General features: G+C 50.1%; 1 protein-coding gene across 1 annotated transcript in view; it reads right to left on the bottom strand.

The window, feature by feature from the left end:
- LOC149348949 (lysosomal alpha-mannosidase-like) overlaps positions 1 to 15,439 on the bottom strand; it is a 278,443-nt gene that overhangs the window by 117,695 nt on the left and 145,309 nt on the right. The gene's annotated exons all lie outside the window — the stretch shown is intronic.

The raw sequence follows: 15,439 nt of genomic DNA, 5'->3' as shown, positions 1-15,439 counted from the left end.
TATGGACTGTTCCCTTATAAAAATGGTCTATAGACTTCTTATAGACTCTATTGCTTCCCTATAGATATTTCCTTTTGTTTATTGATATTCAATAGACTGTCTATAAAGAAAAGTCTACTAAAAGTGTAGGGCCATAAATTTACAGCTTGTCTATAGTCTGCCTATAGGAGTTATAATGCCTATAGACTACTCTATAAGCCCCGCCGCGGTGGGTCAGTGGTTACGGCGCTCGGCTGCTGACCCGAAAGACGCGGGTTCGATCCCGGCCGCGGCGGCCGAATTTCGATGAAGGCGAAATTCTAGAGGCCCGTGCGCTGTGCGATGTCAGTGCGCGTTAAAGAACCCCAGTTGGTCGAAATTGCCGGAGCCGTTCACTACGGCGTCCCTCATAGCATCAGTTGCTTCGGGACGCTAAACCCCAATAAACCAACCAGACTACCCTATAACATTAGTCTATAGAAATGCTATAGACTTCATAGACAGAAGGCTATGGACAGTCGATAGACTGTCTAAAGAAATTTTTGTAAGGTTTATCGAAAAATTTGAACATTCTCTATTCCCAGCGTACCCTGCCGTTTTATTAGTTGGATTCGGAGGGCTGAGAATCCACGAAATGACTCAGTGAATGTGGTTTTTGGCTTGTGATCCAAACTTCGAGGTATGGGATCGAGGCCACGGTAGCCTACTTTTGACGACAGTTAAATGAAAAAAAGCCAGCCCTCTGCTGTGCGATGTCACCATGCCGAAAAACGAACAGAAAAATTTCTGTCGTCACAACACATTTTCTGTAATATTTTTGACCAAAAACTTGCAGTAAAAACACAGGTTCTGTTAGTAACAATATAATTTTGTGTAGTTGATGCAGAAAAATAGCACAGAACTAGAGACAACAGAAAAGTACTACAGAAAAAAAACTACAGTATTATTGAAGGATACTACAAAATAACAGAAAAAACTGTCGTTAAAACAAAACTATAGAATATTTTGTCGTATTTTGACACGATTATCTCGTTGTTTTCTACTGCAGTGATTGTTCAGGAGCTCCGGGTGACTGCAATTAGTCTGGAGTGTGATCCACTTTGGAATCTTTGATTTTCAATGTGCAGCATGCTGGTGTTAAACCCCACCAAGCCAGCCATGCAATAACAAACGCGCTCGAGAAGAGGGGGGGGGGAGCCTTTGTGCAGCATCGATCACGGCTCCTTTCCCCCTTTCACCGGTAACTACCGTGTCCGTTGGAAGTGTGGAGGGGTTAAGAATGATGACAGCGCGTCGAGCGCTTCGGACGCTGTCCAAGGCCCTGGGAGTAAGGCCGCGAACAGCCTTGTCAGGGTCGCAAACGACCGATGACCTTTTTTCATTGAGAAGAGACGAGCTCTCAAGTTAGAGGGTCAATAAGGTCGGCGAATTCTGAAACCATCCGACTGTCCAGATAAGCGGTGGGGTTCTGCTTACTGGCAGCAGTGATAGCAAAGTCGATGCGGGGGCGACCGACACAGACGTAGTCGCGGTGCACATATGTTGTGACTTATGGTTTCGGGTGCTTCGTTCTTTTTTTTGTCTCTTTTTTCTTCGTCTAGGACACAAATTCAGTGCCCGCCCGCTACAAAGGGCTATGCCATCATCATCATCATCATCATCGTGTATCGAGATGCATATGCGAACCCGCGCGCCCTGCATGTTCCAGGAAAAGTGCTGGGTCCGCTGAGTCGGGCTCTTGCGAGCCCTGGGCTCCGCCCACTTGTATGTATAGTGCCATTGCACTGATATTGGTCGGAAATGGGCGAGAGAAGATTTAATGAAGCTCCGCCCATTTATCGAAGGCTTTAAAACCGGCTGCAAACAAAGAGCAGGGGAAGTAGCGCACCGAGTGTCAGTCTCGGCCGCTTTTAAACAGCCTTTATTTTTAACCGCCTTCTTCTCCTACTACTTGTATTTGGTCCAGTCTTTAATAAACCAGTTTTGTTTGCCAAGAAGTTGGAGTTTCTGCCCCAACCGACAACATGTCGCCGGACGAGCGGACGAAGACGCGAAGCGCCCTTTACGATCATCGACCAACGTGCCATCGCTATTCGTCGCCATCGATGAGCATCTGACCAGCCCAATCCTGCCTGCCGACGTTAACGGAAAAAATTCGCTGTGGCTTAGCTTGGTTAAGCCCGGTAATTGCGAAAGCAATATCCGTACCTACGCCATGGTACAGCTGGTAGTGTAGCTGGTGGTGGTGCTTGTGGTTAGACTTGTGGTGATGCATCGGTTATACAATCCAATCCAATTCATTCCAATCCAATACAATTCAATCCACTCCACTCCACTCCACTCCAATCCAATCCAATCCAATCCAATCCACTCCAATGTAATCTACTCTAATCTAATGTAATCTAACCTAATCCAATCCAGTCCAGTTCAGTCCAGTGCAGTCCAATCCAGTCCAGTCCAATACAATCCAATCTAATGCAATCAAGGTCAAATGAAGGTCAATGGTGGTCACCGCCGCGGCACGGCAAAGGCGTGAAAGTGCAAGTAGTATTGCTTTCGCAATAAAACTTAACTCCGGCTCTCTCGCTCGTTCAGTGAGCCATGCCAGTGGACATCACGAACCATTCCGTCGGAGCCGGGTCTTATGCTGGGTGCGACTTCCGCGCCATCTTTTAGTGGTGCGAGAAAGAAATTGCTTTCCCACCCTTCCTCGTAAGAGTCATAACCACCCCTTCGCCATTCGCTGTCTTTTGACCGCTCTTTTCAAAGGGACACTGAGGACAACGCTATATATTTCTGTTTTGTTAGTAGGTGATGGCGGTGGTTACAACATTATTGCCACAAAATGGAAGGGATTAGTTGTGGCTGGGGCGAGTCCAGGGTGGCTTCCAGTCTGGGGCGACTTCTTGAGCTCGCGTGATGAGGGCCACTTGCATTGTTTATTTTGAACTGGCCAAGAGCCAGTCCCATTCCTCCGCTGAGGGAGCTGTCAAGAGTGTCGTCGGAGGAGGTTTGCTAGCGCATTTCTACAATATATGGTCTTGGGTGGCGTGCATCCCGTCACCTCAGTGTGGGCATGCAGGGTCATATTGACTAGATGATAAGCACAGAGAATCAGCCTGTAGATTTTTGTTCCATTTCAAAACAAAACGTAAGAAAGCATCCTTTTCTTCTGTACCAAACACCCAAAACTTACTGGACACAACGAAAGCAACCATTTTTCACGCCTCAAAATTTACGCCAGAATTAAAATTACACCAGAATATTGACCGTTTGTGATTGAATATAACCGATAGGGGCTAAGAACTGCCTTTGTTTGTAGGCGTCCGAGTGTCGTGACGCGCCCTGTCCAGGTTGGGATGAGGGTCGGGATATGTGTATCTTTGCTCGCGTTAACAGTTTGTACTCTCCGCTAAGAGCGAGGCGCCTCGGCGGAGGCGTCCGTTCCCGAGAGGTCTCCCGTCCCCCGGTTGGTTAAACCTCGGGCAAGACGGTCGACTCCCTCGTTTCCGGAGTTACCCGCGTGAGCCGGAACCCATACCAGATTGATGTTGTGATCGAGAGTTCGTTACAAATGAATTTGCATTGCGAGCGCGCTTACCGAGTTTTTGGTGGAATTTTGAATGGCGGTCTTAGAATCGCTTAGAATAGTGTTGGTGCGGGGATCCGCAATGCCCAGTGGGATAGCTACTTCCCTACTTCCCCTGCCTCGAGTATAGAGCTAGCATGAAAAGTTGTGGCGTTAACGAAGGCTGACTTTGACGTGTCCACAGATGCCACGTATGCTCCGCCTTTGATGTGTTGAACTGCGTCCACGTACACTGGTCGTGGTTCGTTCTGGTACTATTTATCAAAGACCTGCGCCCTTGCTTTACCTGCGGGCACCGTGTCTGCCTGGCAGCACATTCGTGTCTACTGGTTTGACAACTAGTCTACTAGTAATGTCGACTGATAAATGTGATGCTGCACATACCACCTCAGCGGAGTGGATTTGGAGTTTGTCGATAATTATACGCGTCCCGCAACAGTGCGCGAAAGGTGCATTTATTTGCTAAGAGATTTGAATTCAAGGTCGAAAAACTTTTTTCCCGCCGCTAGGATTCAAACTCTGGACTCTCAGGTGACGAAATAGGTCAGCAGTGATGTAAAGCGGCGGAAAAGGAAAGTAGTAGAAGTGGTTTTATTTGCATTGAATATGGAAGGTAAAATAATTTTTGCTACCCCGGCTACTGGAAGCACCTGAGCTGGGGCAGCGGAAATAACGGTTAGCAGGCAGCGTGTAGCAGTGAAAAGAAAGAGGTGAGGGGATAGTAGAAAGGAGATAGGGAAAAGGAAACGGGGCTTCGTGATTGCTGGCGTAGAGCTCTGCGCTATCGCCTATCAGCAGCAGTGAAGGCCTCTATCAGCCGTCGTCGCTTCGTTTACCTTAGCACCAACCTTAAGGTGGATCCCGTTCCCGATTCCGACAACGAAGTTCTCGTCAAGAACTGCGGCCTGCATTCAGTGACCCCAACCACACACAGCGTGCGGCGCTTTTGAGGGCTGAGGCGGCGGGTCTGGCAGGGAAATCCCCGCGCCGATGAGTCGGGAGCGTCACTCGCACCGCCAAGCCACCTTCACTTCTGATGAGTAGCGACTGGTACGTGCGGGCATAATTAAATTCTGTAATAATAGTCCTCGTAGGGCTGGTTATGCAGGCCAGCGTCTTGGTACGTTGACGAAGCGAACACGCCGAGCGGTGCGTTATCTAACGTGGAGGCGCGTAAACACTGACTGTACAGAGCTATTTTTCAGGGTCGCAGTTGCGCGCAATTGCACGAACATCGTCCGAGGAGCACTCTGCCTGCGTAGTTCGAGGCGCTTAACGAAACCATGCGGGCTCGCAGAAAGCATGGCCACGAAGCACCTCAAAATATATAGAAACTCAGCTGGCCTGCGCCGCCAATTGCAGGTTTTCATTGACTTCCAACATTCAGGTTGTCTTTTTTCCTTCTTCGTAGTGTGTTAAAAGTGCTCTAGCGCATTCAAAACAAAACTTATATGCTTCAATATCGATCAAACACGTAACCTTCATGCACGTTTTCAGCCTCAGAGATCTGTGGCTCTGATCTAGGTCCGTTCGATTCGCCTGCACTACGTGAACTGGTTCTCGCGGTGCCGCACTTTGCTGTTCGTTTCACCGCTGCACGATGGCGCAGTCTGCACGACGCCATTCGTTTAAAAAAAAGTGCAGGCTTTGTGCAGGTCTATAGTTCAGGAAAGTTTAGGAAAATTGTAGGTCCGTTCGAATCACTTGCACTCCCTGCACCCGTTCTATAAAGTTCCGCGGTCGTGCCGTGAGCGTGCAGCGCCAGTTCGTGCAATTCAAGAGCAGCTTGGCACTGGCTGCTAGTAAAACGAGTGGTCGAGTGCAGGTCTGGTCGTCTGCTGGCCTTGGAGTCTCCGTCAGATTGCAGCCAGCAGCCTGGGCCCCATATAATAATAATAATAATAATAATAATAATAATAATAATAATAATAATAATAATAATAATAATAATAATAATAATAATAATAATAATAATAATAATGCCTTTATTTTCCATCACAAGGATGAGGGAGGCAGAGAGAAAAAGCTAGGGGTGTATCTTGACGAGCTCTCGCCTCCCCAAAAATAGATATAAGTTGTACAGGAAAAATATGCAGACAGCATAACAGCACACCAGCAAAGCTTAAAAAAAAGAAAGAAAAAACCTAGCCGTAATACTAAAGAAATAAAGGAAGCATGAACAGAACCTATTTTTTGCCACAATTGTAACACTTTGTAACGCGTAAAAATCAAACGTAAAGCCAAAATTAGATAAAAATTACAAATTGCAAAATTGTAATCACATAAATTTAAACACAATTACAGGAATTACAATTCAGAAGTTACAAAATCACAACCACAAAAAAATATACAAAATTACAGAAATTGCAATTCAAAAGTTACACCCGATTACATATACTTGAAACAAAGTGTTGCAACTCTTTTTTTTTTCGTGTGCTCAACAGTCATGTTGTGGCTATGGCAGAGGTTGAGATAGTGCGGCAGACTATACCTAAGCATCTGTTTGCCATAACCTGTTCTGTATGCATAAATGTGCCATATTTCGTTGGTTCTTGTTTTGTACGATGCATCTATGGCCGTCAACATCCCGAACCGCGTGAACAACTTTCGAACACCATATCGAAGCGAATAAATGTTTTCATGAATAATGCAACCTCACGGCAGCTAAGCGAAATGCATGTGTGTACTTTTATTGGACACGACTGTGGTGTGAGCGCGCCGACTTGCATGTTAAGAGGTTAATGAAGCAACAACTTGCATCCTGCCGCATGCACGTGGTCGATAGATGCCACGCGCCCCGAAGACCGCCGTTCCCACCACCGTCACCGCCTTCCCGGGAGGCCAGTCACGTTCCGTAAGAGTCGGGTAAGAGTGGAATTGTAGCGTGCCATCGTGGTTCGGCAGCAGAAGACGACGACTGTCCCAGTACGCCTGCCAAGCACGCGCAGACTGGATTTCGTGGCTGCTTAACTGCAAGGCCGGCGGAGCGCTGTTCTGTTCCAGCCTGGCTGAGCGCGTCCAGCCGAATATATTTGTGGAGACCCGACGACGACTGGTGTCTACGATTCGTCTCCATATAATAATTAGTACCTCCGGCGTTTGTCGCAAAGTGCAAGCCATGGTCGCGTAAGCCGTCGTTGCGTAAGCCATCGTCTGCTTCCATGGCAGCTGCAGCGGCACCTCCTGAAGTATACCTGCACAACGTCTGCACTTTCTTGAATCGCGAAGTGCAGCACCACGAGAACCAGTTTGTGTAGTGCAGGCGAATCGAACGGACCTTGTGGCTCAGTGGTCGGTGCCGAATTGGTGCACCTGAAGCCGCTATGGAAGCAGACGATGGCTTGCGCGACGATGGCTTGAGCTTTGCGATAAACGGCGGAGATACTCCAATTTTACCACTCGATGACGACAACGGTGCCCCACACCGGCCCGAATCTGATGGAAAGTGACTGACCACTCGAGAAGATGGCGACGGAGGTGGGGACGGCGGCCCTTGCTGGAACGTACGTACCTTGCGTCTTTCGGCCTCCGTGCTGTAATGATCGGAGGCCCAGCCAGCGGAGAACGGCGAGACAGTCAGGCGTCATCAGGTATGCGGCCAAAAGCGCTGCTGTTTCTCGGAGAAGACGCAAGGAAAAGCTGGCCTGGAGGCGGCTTCTGGCTCGGCGTTTGCGTGGACAAAGGCTCTAATCCCCTTCGCCGGCGATGCTGAATGCGGCTCTGGTGCCGGACTGCGTTCCTGGGGACTGGCAGCGGAAACAGGCGAGCCAGACCGGCGTCATCAGGCTACTGCGACGGAAAGCGCTGCTGTCCGGGGGAGACAAAAGAGACACTGCGTGGGGCAGCTACTGGCGACGGCGTCGGCGTACACAAAGACGTCTAATCCCTTCGCCGGGAAGGCTGAGCGCGGTGCTTCTCCCGGACTGCCCGTGGACAGACCGACGAGACCCAGTGGCGACGACGGCGGGGCGGCGGCGCCGCTAACTCATTACCCGCGTGCGCCCTGGGCAGCAGACAAAGCCGAGGGGCGACACGGCTGATTTGTCCCTTCCACCGAACTGAAGAGGTCACCGGTGTGAGCGGTCAGCGCTCGCGTCCCCATCGATCAGGATCGTCACTCAGCAGCAAACGACCTTTGGGCCTGGGAAAACAGTTCGCAACTCAGAGACGCCAAGTTCCTCCTTGCCCGTGTGTGTGTGTGCCTGTGCGGTGTGCGCCGTCACGTGGGGAGGGCGGAGCCAAAGAAGACGCTAGCAGCCCATTGGACGCTCAACCCGAGATCAGATTCCCTACCTGGGTACCTGGGGAATCTGAACTGCATTTAAGCAGCAATCTGTGGGGTGCCAGATCCTCCCTCATTTTCTGACTTTGGTCTCCGTGCTACTGTACAAAATGTAAAATAAACCTTCCAGCTTTGCTATTCCTCCCGAAGGCTTCCCTCCGTAGTCTGGCTGCTTCGTCCTAATGCGCTGAAGACCCTGGTCCCGACCACCTCGGCCACATCAACTGGTTGGCAGCTGTGGGATGGTCTGCGCGGCGTCCTGGCTCCGGTATGGGTAAGTGCACGGTCTTGTCTCTTTTTGAGTTTTGCCAGGTTGTACATCTTTGGAATTTGTAAACCTAGGTAATGAAATGTGGCTCCAGAGATTGCCTGGTAATCTTCTCTGACCACTAGTAGAGACTAGCCATCGCTTGGGGAGCAGACATGGACTGGAAAAAGCTGCGCAAACCGGACCTGGTATTGATATGCGGGAAATTGGGCATTGATTGTGGGTCTATCCGTAGGAAACCGCTCTTAATTGAGGCAATTGAGGCAAGCGGTGCAGACGCAGAGGAGATAGTCGGATGTTGGGAGTACATTCTGGAGGAATTAGAGAAGGCACGGGAACAAAAGAAGCGAGAGGATGAAGAAAAGAGGAAGCTCGATCAAAAGATGCGAGAGTGGGATGAAGTAGCTCGACAAGAGCGGGAAAGGGAGCTGCGGGAGATCACACGTCAACTTAACCTCGTAAGAATGAAAACAATTCGATCTAGGTTAAGTGTTTTCAGGACAGGCGATGATATGAGGACTTTCCTTGAGAGTTTTGAAGGAATATGTACGGAGGAGCAGCTGGACCAGGGTTATTGGTCAGTTATGCTGCTGGGTGTCCTCCCGTGTGAAGTCGCCAACATATTACCGCGCCTGTCGGACGAGGATGCGAAAAATTATGCAAAAGCTGAAAGTGCGCTCCTCCAAAACTTTGGACTTCCCGCAGAGGTCGATCTCAAAAGCCAAAGTGAATGTGGTGAGGTACACCACGACAGTGTCAACGACCGACTTAGGAGCTCCGCTCAGTCGCCGAAAGACACGAGGGCTGTTAAGAAGTGCCGGGATAGGGCAGGCTTTGTCCTAGAAAGAAAGGCTACTTCAGCAGCAGGGACCGATGATTTCGGTCAAGAAACTAGCGAACAGTGCAGATCCGCAAGCCGCGAGGGCTCGGGGGATTGTGAAGGCACTCAGGCTAGCAATGAGAAAAAGTGCAGATCCGCAAGCCGTGAGGGCTCGGGGGATAATGTAGGCACTGCTAGCAGTAAGGAAAGGTGCAGCGCGGCGGTTTTGAGCCTATAGGAGCGGGCACTTTCCGGGAAGAAGGCGGCCGTCTCTAACCCTGAGGCAGATGCTCTGTTGATAAGTGAGGTTGATTGCTGCGATCGAGAGGGTAGCACACAGGACAAAAACGCTACGTTAGGCGAACAGCGTGGTTCAGGTCCAGTTGCAGGCCAGAGCGTTAGTGTCGTAAGCTCGAACAGCAAGCCTCGGGAGAGCAAGCTATGCTCAGGGAAGAGTAAAGTGCCGATGAGACAATCAGATACTGTGACATGCAGTGACTCGCCGAAAGCACGAGCCCATTGTTTAAAATCAAGTGGGAAATGCGGCTCGGTGCTGCGTCAGAGAGAAAACGCGGAGGGTGAGGACACCGCTAGAAAGGGAGGCGCGCAGGGCCGATCTGCTAAGGCAGTTTTCAGAAGGCGGCCGCGCGCAGGGAGAGCCAAGCGAAAGGGCGCTCTCCAGAGAACAGACAAAGTACGGGCCAAGGACACTGTAAAGCTAAAGGCCGGCCAACAGTGTAATCGGCCGAGGCGGTCACCGTGGCACGCCAGGTGCAATAGGCACAGCACAAAGGCAAGAATGACAGGAAGGGTTCAGATAAAACGAAGGCCACCTGACCCATTGGCGCGACGCTGCGGTAGCGGGACGCGTAAAACTTGCAGCAGAGCACAGAGAAGCATGCACGGCTACCACGCGAAAGAACGCAGCAGAACGCGTTTCATTCTAAGGCCATTCTTGAATCGAGGGGGGAATGCTCGTAGGCATTGCTTTCTTATGTCGTCCCCCTCCCGCATTCTTTTCAAGTCCTGCTCAGGCGTTAAAGACGCACTGTCTGGGTGCGGAACAAATCAATGTCGCGTGGCGTCTGGAGCCCGAAGAGGTGAACGCGCACTTAAGCCCTTCCTTCGGCTTTTGTCGGGTCTCGGCGGCCGAAGCTACTGTTAGTCTGCGACCGCGCCGAGCCCGGCTGAAGAATAGGACCCTTCGTGTCGCGACGGGGCTAGTTAGCAGATTCCGAGAATGAGTCTCTGCTGTTTGCTTTTTCGTTTTTTGCTGCTGCCTAAAAAGTTTTGAGTATGTGTAGTTTTGGTATGGTAATTAACTTTTGCAGCAGTGGTCTTGCATTTCTTTTAATGCTAATTGTTTGACAATGCACAGGTAGTGCTTATGTACAGCAGCGTCCGCTGTCACGCGGAAATGCTGGAAAGACGGGCCATTGTAGGACACTGGCATAAGCGCCGGGAGCAACTTTGTTTTAAGGCATTAAAGAGATTAATGACTTGGGCTCCGATATTGAGGAAAGCTTTGCCAGGTTGAGCAAAGGTGACGGCACTATGCGGTCATGCAAATGAGGGGAAGTAAGCACGCTCGTAATTCTAGTGGTAATTACGAGTTGTACTCCATTACAAAGAGGGCGAGAAAACTGAAACGCGAGGGCCTCAGCACGTGTTTTCTCCGTGGCCCTATTGGAAATGCTTAAAGTTCCTGAGAAAAACAGTTTGGATTGTTTTCTCCGCATTTGCATCTCTGAAGCGTCACCGTTTTGTTCCTTTTGTCGTCTAGTTAGAGCGGTTTTCTTTGTTCAAAATTCGGAAGCGAGTGTCTTCCAGTACAAAAGAAAACACAAAATTGGCTCAACTAGGTCCGGTAGGCCAGCTTTCCAGGCATGCGCTTTCGAGCGAGGGCTGGGGGTGTATCAAAATTTACAGCCTTTGTCTAACCTTATCCGAAAACCTGGCAGTTCTCTGAGGCTGGCCGTGTGCTGCCCTGCTGGAGGTATGGGCTTAGCGTAGGCCTGATCACTAATGCTCCGTTTCGAGGACCACTGCAAGATGTGCAGGGCTTCCTGGCCGACCTGTCGAGCAGAAGGACTCGGACACTGACGTATACATTCGTGGTGCACCGATCAGCTGCAACCACTTCGTGACGTCTTCTTGGCGGCGGACGGACTGTAATGATCGGAGGCCCAGCCAGCGGAGAACGGCGAGACAGTCAGGCGTCATCAGGTATGCGGCCAAAAGCGCTGCTGTTTCTCGGAGAAGACGCAAGGAAAAGCTGGCCTGGAGGCGGCTTCTGGCTCGGCGTTTGCGTGGACAAAGGCTCTAATCCCCTTCGCCGGCGATGCTGAATGCGGCTCTGGTGCCGGACTGCGTTCCTGGGGACTGGCAGCGGAAACAGGCGAGCCAGACCGGCGTCATCAGGCTACTGCGACGGAAAGCGCTGCTGTCCGGGGGAGACAAAAGAGACACTGCGTGGGGCAGCTACTGGCGACGGCGTCGGCGTACACAAAGACGTCTAATCCCTTCGCCGGGAAGGCTGAGCGCGGTGCTTCTCCCGGACTGCCCGTGGACAGACCGACGAGACCCAGTGGCGACGACGGCGGGGCGGCGGCGCCGCTAACTCATTACCCGCGTGCGCCCTGGGCAGCAGACAAAGCCGAGGGGCGACACGGCTGATTTGTCCCTTCCACCGAACTGAAGAGGTCACCGGTGTGAGCGGTCAGCGCTCGCGTCCCCATCGATCAGGATCGTCACTCAGCAGCAAACGACCTTTGGGCCTGGGAAAACAGTTCGCGACTCAGAGACGCCAAGTTCCTCCTTGCCCGTGTGTGTGTGTGTCTGTGCGGTGTGCGCCGTCACGTGGGGAGGGCGGAGCCAAAGAAGACGCTAGCAGCCCATTGGACGCTCAACCCGAGATCAGATTCCCTACCTGGGTACCTGGGGAATCTGAACTGCATTTAAGCAGCAATCTGTGGGGTGCCAGATCCTCCCTCATTTTCTGACTTTGGTCTCCGTGCTACTGTACAAAATGTAAAATAAACCTTCCAGCTTTGCTATTCCTCCCGAAGGCTTCCCTCCGTAGTCTGGCTGCTTCGTCCTAATGCGGTGAAGACCCTGGTCCCGATCCCCGAGCACATCAGTGCTCTCTACGGACCCGTCAGCGGCGTCTTTCCTTTGGACTAATAAAGTTCTAACAGTACTTGCAGTCGGTTATGTTAACTAAAAAGTACGCACGTGCATGCAGCATTATGCACGTTGTTGCAACAACCGCCTCAGCCGTGCGCCCATAAAAGTGTCTATGCTTTGCAAAAAGGCAAATCCGTGCTGTAACCAAGAGAAGAAAAGATGTGTAATTAACCACCAGAAACGATTGGTCAACTGTCAAGAGGGTGTTGTCTACCGTGTACTATTGTCTTGTGGCCGTGAGTGTATTGGACAGACAGGTAGATGTGTGAATAGCAGGTTAAAAGAACATGACTACAATTTTAATGAGAGAAAAATTGGGCCACCTAAGCCAGCACTGTCGCACTGCAAGATCCATTCTAAAGAACAGGGCCGTCTAAAGCTGTGCATTGACCCTGCTTGGAAGGAGCCATATTACCAACCACCGCAATGATAAGCATGTTAGAGATTTTATTGAGGCTCTGAATATTTCACATGCAGGCACACGAGTGTCTGAGCGTGGCATCACTGGCATTATCAGCAAAGGAGCTCGACTTTCTAAATCGATGGCAACCAGCGAAAGGCGGTGTTGAATAGCTTGTATCAGATGACTTGATCTGTCTTTCCCATTTCTTGCTGTGGTTCATGTATTTTGTATGCGGCAACGGCAAGAAGTAAGTCTTGTTATACGCTGCTCTATTATAATGGATCACCAACTCGCTCAACAAGCAACACTTCTGGAATAACATAGGACCACCGCAAGTTCGATGACTGTGGTACTTCTCCGACGTACACATTGAAATATAAGGCGCATATTTAGAAGCAAGTGAACACTTTCCGGCCTGAACGACTGCGGTAGGGGTAACCATGCATGAAGAGAAACAAAACTAAACTCCAAACTGAAAATCGAAACTAAAAGCGGCGGTTGTTAGTTCAGCGCATGTGTCTGTCTCGCCTTCTTCCATCCCGCCCGTCAGCGCTGTTTTGCCGTACCATTCGGCACATTTAGATCTGGGGCAGGATATTGGTGGCAGGACGTAGACTCCACATTGAAGATCGCTTTGAGTAAAATTCTTCTGATTTATCTGCATATTACTCTTCCGGCTAGCCTACTCAGAGTCGCCAATGATTAAAGTAGTGAACTCAAGTTGTAGTGAACTTACCTTTATGTTTATTTTTTTAAAGTTGGGTTTACGTTTCTCTGAAGGTTCTTCATTTTAACTCCTTTGTCTGCGTTTTTATTGCAGTGTGAAGATGAAGATTGCTGTAATTCTCGCAGGGGTGACCTTCGTCGCTGTCGTCAGATTAGCAATATTTAGAGCAACTGTACACAAAATCAGGCCAATGCATGTTAACTGCTAAGAAATATCTACAGTTAAAGAGAAATGCCTTTTCGACGCAGCTTAATCTCTTCCAAATGTGGAAAAATCGATGTCTTTGAAATCTTGACATCTTAATTGTCACATACCCTCAATTGCTGACGGCGATGTGGCACAACGGCTAAGCTCCGAGTTATGTCTGCTTCATGACTGGATTGTGTCTACTCTCGTGTATGACCCCGAAATATCGACGGAGGGTCTGAGAAAATCGTTTCCGAACAATCTTGTTTTTGAAATGGAGCATCCTGCATTCGTACCTTAAAGCCGACTCGAGACTGTCGGATTTTCATTTTCCCTTCACTGTTCGTCTGATTCTAACAGCGTCTGGGCCACTCCGAATCCTGACTGCAGGAGTAAAAAATGCGACCCTTCTCGGTGCATATTTCAGTTCCGCTGCCCCTGCGGAAGCCACAAGGACGAATGCGGATGCTGAGACGAATGCCTCCAGGTACGCATAAACTGCTTCCATTTTGCCTGACACGGTGTAAAGAAATGAAAAGAGGAATAAGAAATACGGTTTATCATTCCGGAGCAACTCAGGCTTTGAGGGCCGCCGTAGTGGAGGGCGCCGGAATAATTTAGTTAACTTTGGGCCCTTTAAAATGCGCTGACATCGCACCATACCAAACAATTCTGGACAAACACATTTTTGAGCGGAAAACCTATAATGAACTCAATTTTTTGTACGATGTATGATTTCACTAAAACAGTCAATATATCCGGACATCACGACGGACATCACGAACGCCTTACGTCAATTAGTTTGGCCGTAATGGACGTTTGAAGTTTCAACAAGTGACGGTTTGGGGAACGAAAGGCCGTCGGTGCGAATCCCTGTAATAAGCTACCCTTCGATTCGAACAGTATTCTTGTGCGCCGTAACACGCTGAAAAGTCTGATGCCACTCCGAACATTCTACGACAATTGGATGATCCACAAACTGTGGTTGGTTGGTTTATGGAGTTTAACGTCCCAAAGCGACTAAGGCTATGAGAGACGCCGTAGTGGAGGGCTCCGGAAATTTCGACCACCTGGGGTTCTTTAACGTGCGCCGACATCGCACAGTACACGGGCCTCTAGAATTTCTCCTCCAAAGAAATTCAACCGCCGCGGCCGGGATCGAACCCGCGTCTTTCGGGCCAGCAGCCGAGCACCATAGCCACTGAGCCACCGCGGCGGCTTGATCCACAATCTGTGTATCAATGGTGCCCCCCACAGGTCCCACTTATTTGACCTTGTGTTTCATATTAAAGGGACTATGCGATAAATTAATTGAGATTACGTAAAGATAGGCAATCCATCACTCGTCACCCCAGCGCAAGAATTTTTGAGCTAGCATCAATAACAACGAAGTTATAGACGATTAAAAATCGCCTCCTCTCCCCCCTCATCTCGTACGCGCGGGGCACCATAAAAAATTAAAGAAAACAGCTCCGGGACTGGGCTCCGCCCATGACTACGTCATTCGCTGACGTTCGGTTTCCGACTTCCGGTTGTCGCGCTCCCGAGGAACAGCGTGGGTCGGCAGCATGGTCGGCAGCGTCTCTCCGGTCTCGGCGCTTTCTTTGCTCCCGAGCTCGCGACAGAAAGAGGCGGCAGAGGTAAATTGATAACATATGAGTGAAGGCAATGCCCTGGATCGCGGGTGCCCGAGGGGGTCGCGCGGCGGCTCGAGCAGACGATTTTCACCGCTACCCGAAGTGTGCCCGTGACGTCGTAGCTGCCGCGGCTCGAGCGAATGACAGCGTGTGGTGGCCTGCCGACGTCACGGGACTAGTGACGTCTGTTTTCCCGATTTTGGTTTCGAAATGGCTCCCTAAGAAGACACCAAACGGCCCGCGAATTTTAAAAAACGCGATTTTTAAAAATTCATTATAAATTGCCGGCTCAGTTCCGAAGACTCATACTTGGTGTCAATGCTTCTGAGCATCACTTCTAATATTTACAAGCGGCTTTTGAT

The sequence above is a fragment of the Amblyomma mixtum genome, chromosome 4 (assembly GCF_055824585.1).
Source record: "Amblyomma mixtum isolate Tamu chromosome 4, ASM5582458v1, whole genome shotgun sequence".
In the NCBI taxonomy this organism is placed as follows: domain Eukaryota; kingdom Metazoa; phylum Arthropoda; class Arachnida; order Ixodida; family Ixodidae; genus Amblyomma; species Amblyomma mixtum.
Note: the sequence above shows the minus strand (reverse complement) of the source record. Positions and strands in the feature narration are given on the sequence as shown.